A 15,665-nucleotide genomic window follows, 5' to 3' on the forward strand; every position below is an offset into this window, starting at 1 on the left:
AGTATTTTGTTTTGACAAAATCCAAAGAAGTACCTATTGGATTAATAAGGCAAGGTACGAAGCATTGGCTGGATTTTACAACATTTAAAGTTTCCTGTTCATTTTTATCATTGAGTTAATTTGAGGCGGAAGGATCCTCTGGAAAATTTTTAAGATTAAGTTATTAGTAAGAAAGTATATTTTGATTAGGTTAGTTTAAAATGTACAGCCGGTAATTTAAAAAAAATATATATATTTAATTTTACATAATAGGTGAAGCTGGTTGATGCACCAAAAATCGAATTATCATAGGAATTTAATTAAGCTAACATTTTTATTTATTATCAACTTCAAATATACAGTAGCAAACTGATTAGTTGGAATACATGCAGTGATTGGAATATTTAAGTTCCGATAGAAGAATCTATATCGTGGCTTGTTCCTTTATGGACAAGAATATTTTTTTTTGACTCGTGGGACCACTTACACAAAATATCAACGTTCGGTTTGGAGGTCTTCCATGGCTATTCCTACAGTTCCATGAGGTATTGAAGAGGTTAACACTTTGTCGCTCATCACATCAACCAGCACGGCATTTGGGTATGATGGATGGATGTAGATAGGTACACATTTGATGGGGGGGGGGTTTAGTGGTTTGTATCAATAGGAACCAGGGGTTGAATGAGGAAGGCTGAGGACAGTACGTGTGGTGCTTACTAGGGAAGGTTTATGTTCAACAGTGACCTTATGATGATGACGATGTAGATGACGATGATGATGATGATGGACGTACGAGGACGAATCTTTTACGAAACGAATAAAGGAAAATCGAACAGATGCGGGTCATTACGGTTAACATATAAAATAATGTATAAGGTACCTACTTTCTTCTAATCTTTATGATCGATCAGCTTGTGATAGAGATCTTGATGTCGTAGAGAATAGAGATGTATCGAACGGAATATTTATTTCATTTTTTTTCCTGCTATTATGTTGATATCGCTTTTCTCTATGAAAAGGAATTAATGATAAACTAATAGGTATCATTCGGCGGCGAGTCGCGACTGTGTCGTTCCCAGGGTCGAATTTGGTAGTTCTGCTTATGTTACTCGAAACGACAAAGTACGCCATATGGTGCATATTATGGCTAAAATAAAATATATAAGTATCATGTGAAATTATAAATCAAAGATTCTTTTTGCATGTAGATATTATATGGTTAAGAGGCACAAGTGACGCAACTACTGTACCCTGGCGTTTGTTTAACATTGTCCATTAGTACTTCAGAATGTGGATTTTGCTAGAAAAAAAAAAAAAAAAAAAAACAATAGGTAATTGTAAGAAATATGGGAAGCGTAATCTGCATTAAAAGAAAAAGTTTGAATTGGAAGCAACCAGGCATAGGATTTTCATACATCCGTAATCACGTTCCTTTCAACTCTCTAACTATCACGGTTCACGATACGCCGTTCACGGTTCAGGCCGTGACGCACGTGCAGACGGACAGACGGACGGAGAGCAGAGGTTTAGAAAATAGGGTCTCGTAGGCACCCTTCGAGGGGTACGGAACTGGAGAAAACTAAATTATAATAATGATAATAGGTTTTCTAGGTTACCAAGTAAAATTACTTCTCTTAGGTCGGATTGTATTATGATGGATGCTTATGAAACAAAATTAAATGAACGGTCTACTCAAAGTGTTTTATGTTTGCAGGATCCAAGGATGTTGGAAATGAATAAATGAGGAAAAGAAAGACCCAAAACTAGGTATGGGTCAGGGACACAAAGTCCCAAGGAAGGAAAGCCCCGAGGTTACGGGCTATGGACAAAAAGTCCTATAGGAGGAAGGAGGTAGACCCTAGGATAAGGGTCATTAAAAATTTGGATCTGGAGGGAAAGAACCCTAGGATAAGGGTCATTAAAAATTTGGATCTGGAGGGAAATAAGGACAATCACATATGTATCCCGGTAGAAGAGAGACGCGCCAAGGCTCGGAATCCGCGATTTTCCAATAAGAAGGGAAGAAGAAAATATGTGCGTAAAACTATTGCGTTGAAAGTGTATGAAAATGTTTTGTGATTTAAATCGAGAACTGGCGGCGATTAACTTTAAGTTTAGAGAGTTTATTTTATCAAAAGGACAAAAAGTTCACTTACACATATTCATATTAAGAATCGCTCCCGATTCTAAATATAAATATAGAAGAAAACATAATCTTTAAAGGTATGGTGACTATACAATAATATAAAAAGTCAAAACACGTTATATTCGTTAACAAACTATACCTACATCTAGCTAAGATATCTATGGTGTTTGACACTGTTTGATTAAACTTTAAACTTTGTAAAAGATTTTTCCTCCAGTATGAGTTTCGGCAAGTACATTATGTAGTAGAGCTAGGTAGTTTACATACCATAATTAGTCCTAGCTTTATGTAATTGTAGCATAATAGGTATGTTCGTTTTGTGTACCATATTTATGAGATTTAGCTTTAAAGTGATGCGTGTATGTACGGACTTTAATAGTATTTTCCTAACAAATAGACATATTTTGAATTTGTATAATTGACTTATATAATATAGTTCATCAGTTTTCTTATATAATTCTTTAGTGGGAAGGAGAGTCTAGTTGGAACAGAACTTTTAACAATTTATTTTGAGATACTTGAAACCCTTTAAAGTAGTTTTTAGTAATTAGTTTTACATGCTCATCCCCAAATCTCTATTGAGTGTTCCTGTAAAATATTGGCTTGTGAGTTATAATTGATGCTTCGGACTTTATGCATATACCTACCTTCTTTGATTAAATTGAGGCCTCCTTTAGTTGCTACTGGTCTCGCAATTTTTGATATCTTTATGATTTTTGAAAAATTATTTATAAATTTAGAGTGTCTGCATCTTTTTATTTTAATATTAGCGGAAGAGAACAGAAAAATGAATTTTAGATTAAAGGCTAAATTTGAGTGCTACTGTAGACTGGCAGGTAAAGTTCCGAGGGTAAATAGTTTGGAATTGAATTGAGTTTATCTGCTATTTTCTAATTATATCGGATGGAAAGGGGTGCTGCGAGTGCTCTAAAATTAAGTTGCAATCATAATCAATACCAATGTATCAATAAAACTGTATATTCCTTCTAGTTAAGTTAGCAAGAATATTAATTTAATTAATTACTATCTTAATTTTTTTTTTGTTTTGTTGAACTAAGTCTTTGTCATTTTGGTTGTGAAGTTTACATGTTACTTAAGTTTTAATTTTTTTTTAAAAGCGATGAGACTCGCTTAAAACAGGATGGCCGAGCTGTAAGCTTGGCCCATATTAATTATCTATAAAACATAGTTGGCGCCACTCAAATCATAACATCATATTAGAAGGCGTCATTGATTGGCTGAAGTTGTTCAACATCTGATCGATAAACGTACTGTATATAAAATTCTTATAGTTTTTAGTTGATGAATTGTAGCATAATAAAGGATAATATTTGTAATCAATATATAAGATGAAAACATCTTTATTACTTAGATGATTTGTGAAACGAGCTTGATGATTTGTATATTAGTCACTAAGTTTATTCATTGTACAATTTGGATTGGCCGATAACGATAAGATAAAAAGGGGAGTGGCTAATAAACGTGGAGAGGTTACCTGTAAGAGTGGTTTTAAAACGACGACATTCAAAAAAATATACGAACGTAAGAGGAACAACATTTATTTGACACAAATGTAAAAGTTAATAAATTTAAATATGAAATAAAAGTGTAATAATTTATCATAAAGATTGTGTTTGTGATTTCGTCAGACCTTACCCAAAACTAGGTATAAGTAGAGAGTTGAAATTTTCACAAAATGTTTGTTTCTATTGCCGTTTTATGTACCTACCTAACAAAAAAAATGGCCGCCATGAAAATAAAAAAAAATGTGTTATTTCTCGTACGATGGAAGGGAACCCATCGTGTGCGAGTCTGACTTGTGCTTGGCCGGTTTTTCGACAATTCTCTAATTGTAAAATCGAAAGCAACCTAGGTACCTACTACCTACTACTTATTACTAAAATATAACAAAGAAATTAATTAAAATTTTACTTAATATTTCGAATATACCTAGGTAAGGTAATTTTCGAAATATAAACTAATTATTTACTTACTTTTCCTAACGAATTTCTTACAGCAATATGAGAATCTATTCTGAGCGTAAAAGTTATGAAAATAATGAATTTTCAAGCGTCGGACATAATAAAATAAACTAGACAAAATAATTTTTTTTTTATTATTTTAACGAAATATTACATGTACCTACTTACTCATTAAGTTTAATGTACTGGGTAGGTATGGAGTGAAATCAATTTTTTTAACTGTTACTGATTGACTTTTAAAATAATTAATTAATATCAAACTTAGGTACTTAGGTAGGTACTTTTGGTAACGAATTTTCTCACAAGCAATAGGTACCTAATGAGGTCATAATATTGAGGTCATTGTCAAATGCAAAAGTTCTGAAAATAAATGAATTTGCCAAGCGACGGATAGTAGGTAGGTACCTCCCTACTTTTAGAGTCCATCCGTATAGTAATAAATAATATAAAATAATTTATAACATGAAATGGTTACATTTTTTAATTTTAAATCAAATATCACAGGTGCCCGTTGAAGTCTTTTGTATGGAAAAATCAGCTTTTACCTGCAATTTAGTAAAATCAGATTTAAAACAATTAATTATTCATTTAGATTCTTACCTAGATAGGTACCTAAGTACCTACTTTTCCTAGCAAATTTTCTCACAAGCGATACACCCATGGTCACCCATTCTGAACGCTGAAGTTATGAAAGTATGTGAATTTCCAATAAAGATTTGTATTTTGAACTAAAATAAATTAGGTAAATAAATTAGGCAAAATAATTAAGTTTTTTTTTAAACCACACAGATGCTCGATTAAGTCTAATGTATGGATATTTAGTCCTGATTGATTAAAAAAAATACTTTTATTTAACAATCTTCTAACAAACGATAGGTAAGTAATAGATAGGTATGAGATAGGTAATAGGTATGAGGTTATACTCATTCTGAACGAAACGATATGAAAATAAATGAATTTTCCAAGTGAACAGTACCCACTTACTTTTTTTAATAAAATAAATAAAATAAATTGGGAAAAATAATTTAAAATTATTGATAAGTTTAAAGCGTTGGTGCTCGTTTAAGTCTAATGTATGGAGATTTAATAAAATCAGCTTCTAACTGCAATTAGGTACCTCCTTGATTGACTTCTAAAACTTTAAGCAATGACACCTCAAAAGCTGAACCATCTAGGCACCTACCCTCGCATAGTTATAGGCATGTTACAGGTAATATAAAAACAGCCAAATAAAAATTGAACATGAAAAAACTCAATCTAAATAACTAATTCATCATTAAAATAATAAAACACGGTAATAAAATAAGGTCTGTATATTTATTAAAATTTAGTTTGCTAATTGCTAATTCAGTGCAATAAAATTGGATTTTATACAAATCACTACAGAATTTTATATGTCCACTAGGTTACGATACCAACGTAGGTAGGCACCTAGCTACCTACCTACCAATTTTGGTGGGAATCAAATAGGTAGTAAAACTTATTGTATAATTAGTTCCTTGTCTAGAAAACTTGTCTTAATTCAATATGTCTAGAATCAAATTATAAAATAATTGGTTATTTATGTAACGGATTCATATAACATTTTAGTTTATACCTACCTACAAATACGTAATTTTATTACTTAGGTAGGTACTTACTATTAAATTTATTCAACGGATGATATTGGATCAGATATCAACTAGTTTACAATCTTAATGACATGCACAGCATTGAAATCTGCGAAATAAATTTATAGCTATAATTTATCAATAAAAAAACTGACCTACCCACGCTATAGAACGTAAAAATATAAAACTTCTCCATAATAAAGATGATCATGAAAATAATAATTAGGGACTGCATCATCACATTAACTTGCTTAAGGTAATTGCTATTTGACAAATCGCAAAAATGCTGTACTTTGAAGTAAATTGTTTATTTTTCTAAAGCATTAACAGCTATTAAATACATGCAATTAAAAACTTCAGTTTGTGAAGATTATAAGGGCCTCTTTTTATTTAGTATACATTATCCCAATAAAAAAAAAAACCAAGTTGAAAACATTGCTGTTCGCAACTTGTTCTGTAAAAGTTTTCTTTAACATCTTGATACTTTGAAGCCAACCTCCAGAAAATGATATGTTTAGGTTTAGCAATCAATTTTAACTGTTAGTTTTATACTAAATGTTTTTCGTTTCTTAAATAATCTAAAACTAACCAAAAAACTTCCTGTGCTATTTATTTTCTTGCAGGCGCTCTATGGAATTCAGTGTCCACTGGACTGTCATGGCGGAAGGACTGTGCGCGTCATTTCGTCGCAAAATATTATTTAAAATGAATTTAAGCTTATTATTTTTGAATGAAAGTTGTGTTTATAATCGTTGAAAAATAAAATAGGGATTTTTTCATTTCTAAATGAAGCCTGCTTATATACTAAATTTTATTCTAAAGTTACGGTTTTACCAGGTAAATACTCGGAGGTTGTCATAGATTATGATGACAGATAGTAAGTGTTCTAAATAGGTATTATACCTATGTTAGGAGATAGCGCGCCTCGTTCCGGGTGCCGTGTTCCGAAATGGATTTCGTAGTAGTGCAAGTTTGGTGCAAGCCCCACATGACGGAGGGGTATGCGTCAGGCATTTCCTGTGTACAAAAAAAAGACCTATATTTCGGATCCATATTTCATCACTGACAATATGCACTATTCAAAGACTGTTCTTCAAGCATTGAGGAATTTTGAACAGAGACATCTCGAAGGTTCCCGAAGGCTGCCTGAGTTAGATTTGTCGGCTAGCTAGCTTTTTTCGAAATTGGACTTACTTAGCTGGATTGTGTGTTAGAGCTTTCTTATGAGATATTATATGTACATAATATAACCATGGGTCTCATAAGAAAGCTCAGATTCATGCTGCGGGCAATGGGGAGAGCCTAAAGGTTGGAACGCCATTTCGGCGGCCGTGTTTCCTGCCATATATACCTTAGATACCTGCAAGCCAAGAGTGAATAGGCATTTTCTAGGTAAGCGTGCTCCAACTTGGACCTCATCATTGCTTTCTTTAAAGCATGATTGTCGTCAAGCGCAAGCGCAAAGATTCAGGCGGCGCAAACCCGTAGCATGTGGAAGACCCTATTAAAGACCTATGTTCACTGTGGACGTCTGTCGGTTGATGTTGATGATTATGTCTTTAGTGCAAGTAGTTCAGTAGTTTCAGAGTTTATCGATAACAAACAAACAAACCTTTCCTCTTCATAATATATGTAGTTAGTAGCGCAAACTTGGAAAAAAATCTCGTGGTTTCAATCAATCAATCATCAATCATTTTCAATTTTATCACTGATATTAATAACTAATTCATAACCGTTAAACCTAAGTGTCAAAATCTCGTTTTTCTAGTCGAGTTCCGTAGGCTCTTTGAACCCACTGCATTATTATCCCAAGAAAACCTACCATTAGATGTAGGAATAATGGAAAGAGGTCACAACCCTCAGCAATAAAGAATACGATGCGGAGAGAGATGTCACTCTCAAGGTCTTTAAATGTATCCATGCAAAAAACCACGTCGACTGGTTGCTCCGTTGCAGCGTGATTGAATATTAAACCAACAAACACACTTTCGCATTTGAAATATGGCCAGTGATTATAAGAAACAGTTTAAATCTCTCTCTGCTCTCTGAGAGACGTTAGGCAAAGTGAACACGAATTATGACACTTCTGTGTTCTTATACAAGCTTAGGTCTCTCAATTTTGTCAATTAATGTCAAATTTCTTTCTCAGATCAAAACCTAGTAAGTGGTTTAAATTCAAAAGAAGTTTAGGCCGTAGTTCTTTCTGGTCCAATGCGGAATGGCATACTTCACACACCTTTGAGAACATGGAAAACTTGCAGGTATGCAGGTTTCCTCACGATGTTTTCCTTCGCCGTTAAAGCAAGTGATATTAAATTGCTTAAAACGCACATAACTGAAAAGTTAGTAGTGCGTGATTCCGGGATCCAACCCCCGACCTTCGATTAGGAGGCGGACGTTCTAACCACTAGGCTATGACAGTTTTTAAATTAAAGGGGTTTAAATATTTTAGTGTGAAGACTGGCCAACACATTTATTCATTACATGTGCATCATTTTCTTTTTTAGGGTTCTGTATCTCAAAATGAAAAACGGAGCTCTTAAAGGACCACTTTGCTGTCTGTCCATTTGTCCGTCCGTCCGTCAAGAAAACCTATACAGTACTTCCCGTTGATCTAGAATCACGAAATTTGTTCTCGGATTTATTCTATCTACCTGCCCATAATTCTAGGTTAACGGGAAATACCCTATCGGTTTTCTTGACAGACACGACAGACGGACAGACGGACAGAAAGACAGACAACAAAGTGATCCTATAAGGGTCCCGTGTTTCCTTTTGAGATATGGAACCCTAAAAACATTATGTAAGTATGCAAAGTATTTCCCTTGCAAACCATATTTTAACAGTTGACATGTAGAGGTCATTGACTTTTCCTATCTTACTTTTAAGTTTTAATGCATTATTAAGTATTTACTGTTTTGACATGGTATTTAGATAATGGGTGATATTTATTTTATTTAATCTAATTCCTTTTAAAAACTTAGTAAGGCGCATTAATCTATAAAAACCTAGCCAGTTCAAAGACTTACTATGTTTTAAAATGGTCAAAGCGACTTACTAGCTTTTAATTTTACTTTAATGTGGGTGTCCTTACAATACAACGGGACATACTATGAAAGTTAGGCTTATGACATAAAACGATTTTCGGAAAAATGACATTTACTTTGTTTTGATATGGGGCGGTCGATATAATTAGGTACTAGGGTAAAGGCTCGAGTAAATGAACAGATTGGACGTTTTTACATGTATTAAGAGCTGGAATAAAAAACCGGCTGATATACCTTTTTTAAATATTTTCTTACAAATTCTTACACTTTTTTCAATTTCAATTTCAAAACCGTGTTCCGTTCAAACCGTTCAAAAGTGCGTGTGCGTGCGTCCATGTGTGTGTGTGAGTGTGTTGTATGTTTGTACGAGTGTTTGTGAGTGTGGTATTGCGTTGTATAACAACATGAGTAGCGAACAGAGTCAAAGCTTCATACAAGCGCGCTACGATAGGTACACTACTACAAGCTTGAGGCGCGTGTGTGCGTGAGCACAGGCGCTACGTCGCGTACGGAGAGAAATCGGTTTATACCGGCTCGGCCTGTGCTCAAGTTCAGGGGCTGCAGTACACGTCGCGCGTCGTGTTTTCATTTAATTTAATGTTAATGATAATAATTTAAATAGTGTTTAAAATCTATTTTCTTGAACTGTCATAGATTTTGTTCAAAATCAATATCTGAGGATCCCTAGGATCACAAAACAGGAAATTGTTACCAAAATTTAAAAAAATCGACGCCATTTTGAAATTCTTTGTTAATTGACCGATTTCGTTCAAAATCGATATTTAGAGCTCCCTGGGATCACAAAATAAGAAACTGTTACCAAAATTTAAAAAAGTCGACGCCATTTTGAAATTCTTTGTTAATTGACCGATTTCGTTCAAAATCGATATTTAGAGCTCCCTGGGATCACGAAATAAGAAACTGTTACCAAAATTTAAAAAGTCAACGCCATTTTGAAATTCTTTGTTAATTGACCGATTTCGTTCAAAATCGATATTTAGAGCTCCCTGGGGATCACAAAATAAGAAACTGTTACCAAAATTTAAAAAAGTCGACGCCATTTTGAAATTCTTTGTTAATAGACCGATTTCGTTCAAAATCGATATTTAGAGCTCCCTGGGATCACAAAATAAGAAACTGTTACCAAAATTTAAAAAAGTCGACGCCATTTTGAAATTCTTTGTTAATTGACCGATTTCGTTCAAAATCGATATTTAGAGCTCCCTGGGGATCACAAAATAAGAAACTGTTACCAAAATTTAAAAAAGTCGACGCCATTTTGAAATTCTTTGTTAATTGACCGATTTCGTTCAAAATCGATGTTTAGAGCTCCCTGGGATCACAAAATAAGAAACTGTTACCAAAATTTAAAAAAGTCGACGCCATTTTGAAATTCTTTGTTAATTGACCGATTTCGTTTAAAATCGATATTTAGAGCTCCCTGGGATCACAAAATAAGAAACTGTTACCAAAATTTAAAAAAGTCGACGCCATTTTGAAATTCTTTGTTAATTGACCGATTTCGTTCAAAATCGATATTTAGAGCTCCCTGCAATCACAAAATAAGAAACTGTTACCAAAATTTAAAAAAGTCGACGCCATTTTGAAATTCTTTGTTAATTGACCGATTTCGTTCAAAATCGATATTTAGAGCTCCCTGGGGATCACAAAATAAGAAACTGTTACCAAAATTTAAAAAAGTCGACGCCATTTTGAAATTCTTTGTTAATTGACCGATTTCGTTCAAAATCGATATTTAGAGCTCCCTGGGATCACAAAATAAGAAACTGTTACCAAAATTTAAAAAAGTCGACGCCATTTTGAAATTCTTTGTTAATTGACCGATTTCGTTCAAAATCGATATTTAGAGCTCCCTGGGATCACAAAATAAGAAACTGTTACCAAAATTTAAAAAAGTCGACGCCATTTTGAAATTCTTTGTTAATTGACCGATTTCGTTCAAAATCGATATTTAGAGCTCCCTGGGATCACAAAATAAGAAACTGTTACCAAAATTTAAAAAAGTCGACGCCATTTTGAAATTCTTTGTTAATTGACCGATTTCGTTCAAAATCGATATTTAGAGCTCCCTGCAATCACAAAATAAGAAACTGTTACCAAAATTTAAAAAAGTCGACGCCATTTTGAAATTCTTTGTTAATTGACCGATTTCGTTCAAAATCGATATTTAGAGCTCCCTGGGATCACAAAATAAGAAACTGTTACCAAAATTTAAAAAGTCGATGCCATTTTGAAATTCTTTGTTAATTGACCGATTTCGTTCAAAATCGATATTTAGAGCTCCCTGGGATCACAAAATAAGAAACTGTTACCAAAATTTAAAAAAGTCGACGCCATTTTGAAATTCTTTGTTAATTGACCGATTTCGTTCAAAATCGATATTTAGAGCTCCCTGGGATCACGAAATAAGAAACTGTTACCAAAATTTAAAAAAGTCGACGCCATTTTGAAATGCTTTGTTAATTGACCGATTTCGTTCAAAATCGATATTTAGAGCTCCCTGGGATCACAAAATAAGAAACTGTTACCAAAATTTAAAAAAGTCGACGCCATTTTGAAATTCTTTGTTAATTGACCGATTTCGTTCAAAATCGATATTTAGAGCTCCCTGGGATCACAAAATAGGAAACTGTAACCAAAATTTAAAAAAGTTGGCTCCATTTATAATTCTTTCTAAATTGACTGATTTCGTTCAAAATCGATATTTAGATCTATTGATCGATATTTAAACTAGGCAATCACAACAAAAACAAACAAATAACTATTGTTAATTAAATTGTATCCTCCAGTGCCAACCCTACCAAAATAGTTATAAAATTTGCTCGCTTCTTAGAAGCTTTGCCTCTGTTTGCTACTCTGTGGTATAACACCATGTTAGTAAATCTTAGTATATTTTTAACCGACTTTAAAAAAAGGAAGAGGTTCTGAATTCGTCGGTATCTTTTTTTTTATGTATGTTCCCCGATTACTCAAAGACGCCTGGACTGATTTGGATTTTTTTTTTGTTTGATAGGGTATACTTTGCAAGTGGTCCCATATAAATTTGGTAAAGATCTGATGAATATCTTTGAAGATGGAGAACAGAACTCCTCAATGGATAAGAGCAAATTCAATTTTTTTTTAATGTATGTTCACCGATTGCTCAAAGACGCCTGGACCGATTTGGAAATTTTTTTTTTTTTGAAAAGCTAGGTATACTTTGCAGGTGGTCCCATATAAATTTGATGAAGTTCTGATGAATATCTTCTGAGATGGAGAACAGAACTCCTCAATGGATAAGAGCAAATTACTCGCGATCAGTGTAATTGCTTAGTAAACAGTAGGGTTTTAGCTGGGCATGGCATATTATTATAGTACAGTGGGGCCACTAAAAATTTTGAAATAAAAAATTTTCAAAAGAAAAATAAAACCGACTTCAAAAACCACAATAACTTAAATTATTTTTTACTTTTTAGTGTTTGTGATTTTGAAATCGGTTTTATTTTTCTTTTGAATTTTTTTTATATTTATTCTGGTATTCTTCTTTCTTGGATATGGATCCCTCTTGGGTATCCCCATTTCTCTCTGTCTTTGGTACTATCAAGCTAATTTTCTCTCGCGATTTGCACAATAGCATTAGACCAACGCGTCTTCGGTCTACCTACCTGTCCTTCTTTCATCTGTAAAAATCGATACAATATGACCATTTGCATTGCAGTTTTAGGGCATGTCTCAAGGTGTCTGTAGGCTTTGTCTTTTTTCTTATGTCTTCAATTCTCACTTTGAATATTTTTTGCTTAATTTATGCAACTTGCCATCGCCCTTTAGCAAGTTACTATTTCTTTTTATATTCTTTGTCTGGACCCATGTTTGGCTGGCATAGGTAAGGCATGGCAGGATGCATGTATCTATAACGGATCTTTTAAGATGTACTGGGTAAGCTCCTTTCATTCTTTCCTTTTGTGCCCAGTAAAACAAGCATACTCGGGCTACTTTGAGAACCCATTAGCAGCTAACAGCAAGGCCTGGACTCCAATTTTTATATGTGGAAGCTGTATTTCCTCGTTGCGTTTATGAGCAAATAAGAATAGTTAACTACTTTTACTAAAAAAAAATTTTATTATTTGGCGCGAACCATCTAAACACCATGATGATTATTATTTCTGCGTTGTGAATATTACCAGAAGAAACAGCAAAAAAATTGTTCCAAGCGGCTCTATTGTAACTTGCAGTCTGCAATTTGAACGATTCTGACTTCTGGTGATAAATCTGTACCTCAGCCCCAACCCAGTACCTCTAATCTACCATTTCAAGAACTTTCAGAAGTAGTGACGATGTAGTGACTTTTTTACATCTCAACTTAGACCATTCAATCAAAATTATTTGGATCACTTAATGAGAGATCTTAGATTGTCTAAAAAGCATCAGAACATGTGGCTTCTCGGCTCAAAGGAACAAATCTGATAACATCAGACACTTGTGTTACGGTATATTATTCTCACTACTCTTAACACATTCAGTAGCTGATGTTGCACTTCCAGCGACTTGGATGCAACAAGGGCGTTAAGTTTCATTTTCTCTGTAGTCATTTGGACTGTTTTCCAGAAAATTTAGGTGACTTTCAAACTAAGATAACTATACCAAAGGGGATAATATCATATGAAAGGGCTCTATTATACATTCTAAAACAGGTTTTATTTATTATTATTATGTAAAAGAGTTTTTGATTTATCGCGCAAAATGTAGAAAAAAATATACAATAAGTCAAAAACTGAAAATCTGACATTTTTTTTAAATTCCAAGCCGAAAATATACTTAAGAATTTATTAATAGGAATCGAGAGTTTATGCACTAGATAGAGTTCGTTCATTCACTGAAATTTCCAGTTCATTTACTGGCAATTTATCCTTTTGTTAAATAAAATAATTTATAATAATTAATACCACGCATTTTATTTGATTTTTTGATATACTGTGTACAGATACACAAAAAATAAAAATTATATATAGAACAATTCTCATATATCTTAATTTTAGGTGAAAGTCAGGGTAATCCTTATTCGTTCATGTACTGGATCTTTTACCCTCCTACGTCAAAATACTAAAAGTCCGCGTAAATTTCGCAGATTGAAATGTCTGCTTGATTAATTGTCAATAGAGGGTCATGACATGTCAAAATTGCTAGTTTGAAGGTGAAATCGTCTAAGTCATTCGAGATGGTTTTCCTCTTAATAAAATGCTCTTAATTCAATTTTGAATCAAATCATACCAATTACCTAGGTAAGTTACTTAGGTATTCTTAGTTTACAAATGATATAGGTATTATCAGTAAAAGACATCCAATATAAATTAGTGAATTTAAAAAATGTTGATTTATGGTAGGTACCTAATACCTACGTCCTACATATTCCTACCTAAGTATTTACTTACCTACCCAAAGGTAAATTGAGTATAGGTAGGTAGGTACCTACTTACCTATGCCTACATAAAATTTAAAGCCTGGCTTACCAATTTATAGTAGGATAGGTATAGGTAGCTATACCTTTACCATATGGGTATTATTAATCGAATACCTATAACAACAATATTTACATATGGTTTCATCAAATTTTCATATGTTTAGTAAATAAATAATGAGTCAATATTAGATAGGTACCAATTGATATACCTATTAAAAGTGGATATTTACAGTTTATTAGAATAATATTATGTAATGTTATTGTTTATTTATTTACATTATGAGTAAACTAAACAAAACATTCTGATATGGCTTTTTATTCGTTAGCAAAAAGATGATTCGATATCGTATTTCGATCCCGACGGAAAAAATTTCTATCGCTCTTTTACGAGTATGACTCTACGTTGCTAACTTCATAATATAACAACTATATTGATTACTGTTGATTGTATCGTAATATTATCTACCATACCTTTTCGATTTTATTCTGTATTTATTTATTTTTATATACAATATTTTTTAAGACCTACCTACTGTAACTTTACTTAGAAAGGATTAAAATTAACAGAAATATAGGCAAGTGTTTGTTAAGGCTTTAAGTTAGGTACACGTAATTATTTCAGCTACCTATTATTATTTCTGTTCTCTAATTCACATAGTCTATAGCTACCTGCTGGCTCTACCTTTGTAGAGCTTTGATGGGTGCTGTTTTATTAACTCTAGTTTTTCTAATAAGTGACTAAAATGCAAACAATGTGGGTAATAAGGGTACCTTAAATGTCCTTGTCAGATGTATATCACAGTTATATCGTTCACTATCACTTTTATTCACTGAATAATCATAACACACTGAAATCATATGCTCCATTCCGTCAAGTCCATTTTAGTAACGCAACAGCACAGGTCACAAATAATAAATATTTAGCTTTTGTTTGATCAGGAGATATTGGGTTAGTGAGATGTAGATGTTTAGATAATGGTGTTTTGAATGAGAGTAGTTTGATAGTTCATTGCGCAGGCGCGGCGCCACGATATAAAGCGACCGCACGTGAAGCGGCGTCGTTGGGACGCAACCCGACACTAAACCCGTCGTATGACTTTTTGTACAAACGCGCGCAATCGGCTGCCCTCGGCTATACTCGGCTTCACCGATCGCCACTCGGATATTTCCGTAATGCTATTGGTGGAAATCTACGTCGGGCGGCCAACGAGGGCGTGACTATACTACGTGATGGGAGTGTTCTCTTTTTAAATTTTCTTTTTCTCTTTTTGGGCGGGCGTGCAGTGGTGTGCGTCAGTCGACGCTCTCGCGCCGCGAGTGATGGATAGCGGGAGAGGAACAATGGAGGCGATTTTTATTATATTTTGTTATGAATAACGCTAGGCCGTCGGCTCAGCAATACCTATTCGAGATTAATTGCCAATAATTCACTGAATATGGGTT

At 33.6% G+C, this 15,665-nt stretch overlaps 1 protein-coding gene across 3 annotated transcripts in view; it reads right to left on the reverse strand.

The window, feature by feature from the left end:
* The window catches only part of LOC123866733 (GATA-binding factor C-like), a 171,267-nt gene extending 155,973 nt beyond the window's left edge, over nt 1–15,294 (reverse strand). For all 3 annotated transcript variants that reach the window (XM_045908413.1, XM_045908412.1, XM_045908411.1), the window contains exon 1: nt 14,994–15,294. The gene's annotated coding sequence lies outside the window, so the exon portion shown is untranslated. The remainder of the gene's footprint in view (nt 1–14,993) is intronic.
* Nucleotides 15,295–15,665: the final 371 nt, after the last annotated feature.

Source organism: Maniola jurtina, chromosome 7, assembly GCF_905333055.1.
Source record: "Maniola jurtina chromosome 7, ilManJurt1.1, whole genome shotgun sequence".
NCBI classification, from domain to species: Eukaryota; Metazoa; Arthropoda; class Insecta; order Lepidoptera; family Nymphalidae; genus Maniola; species Maniola jurtina.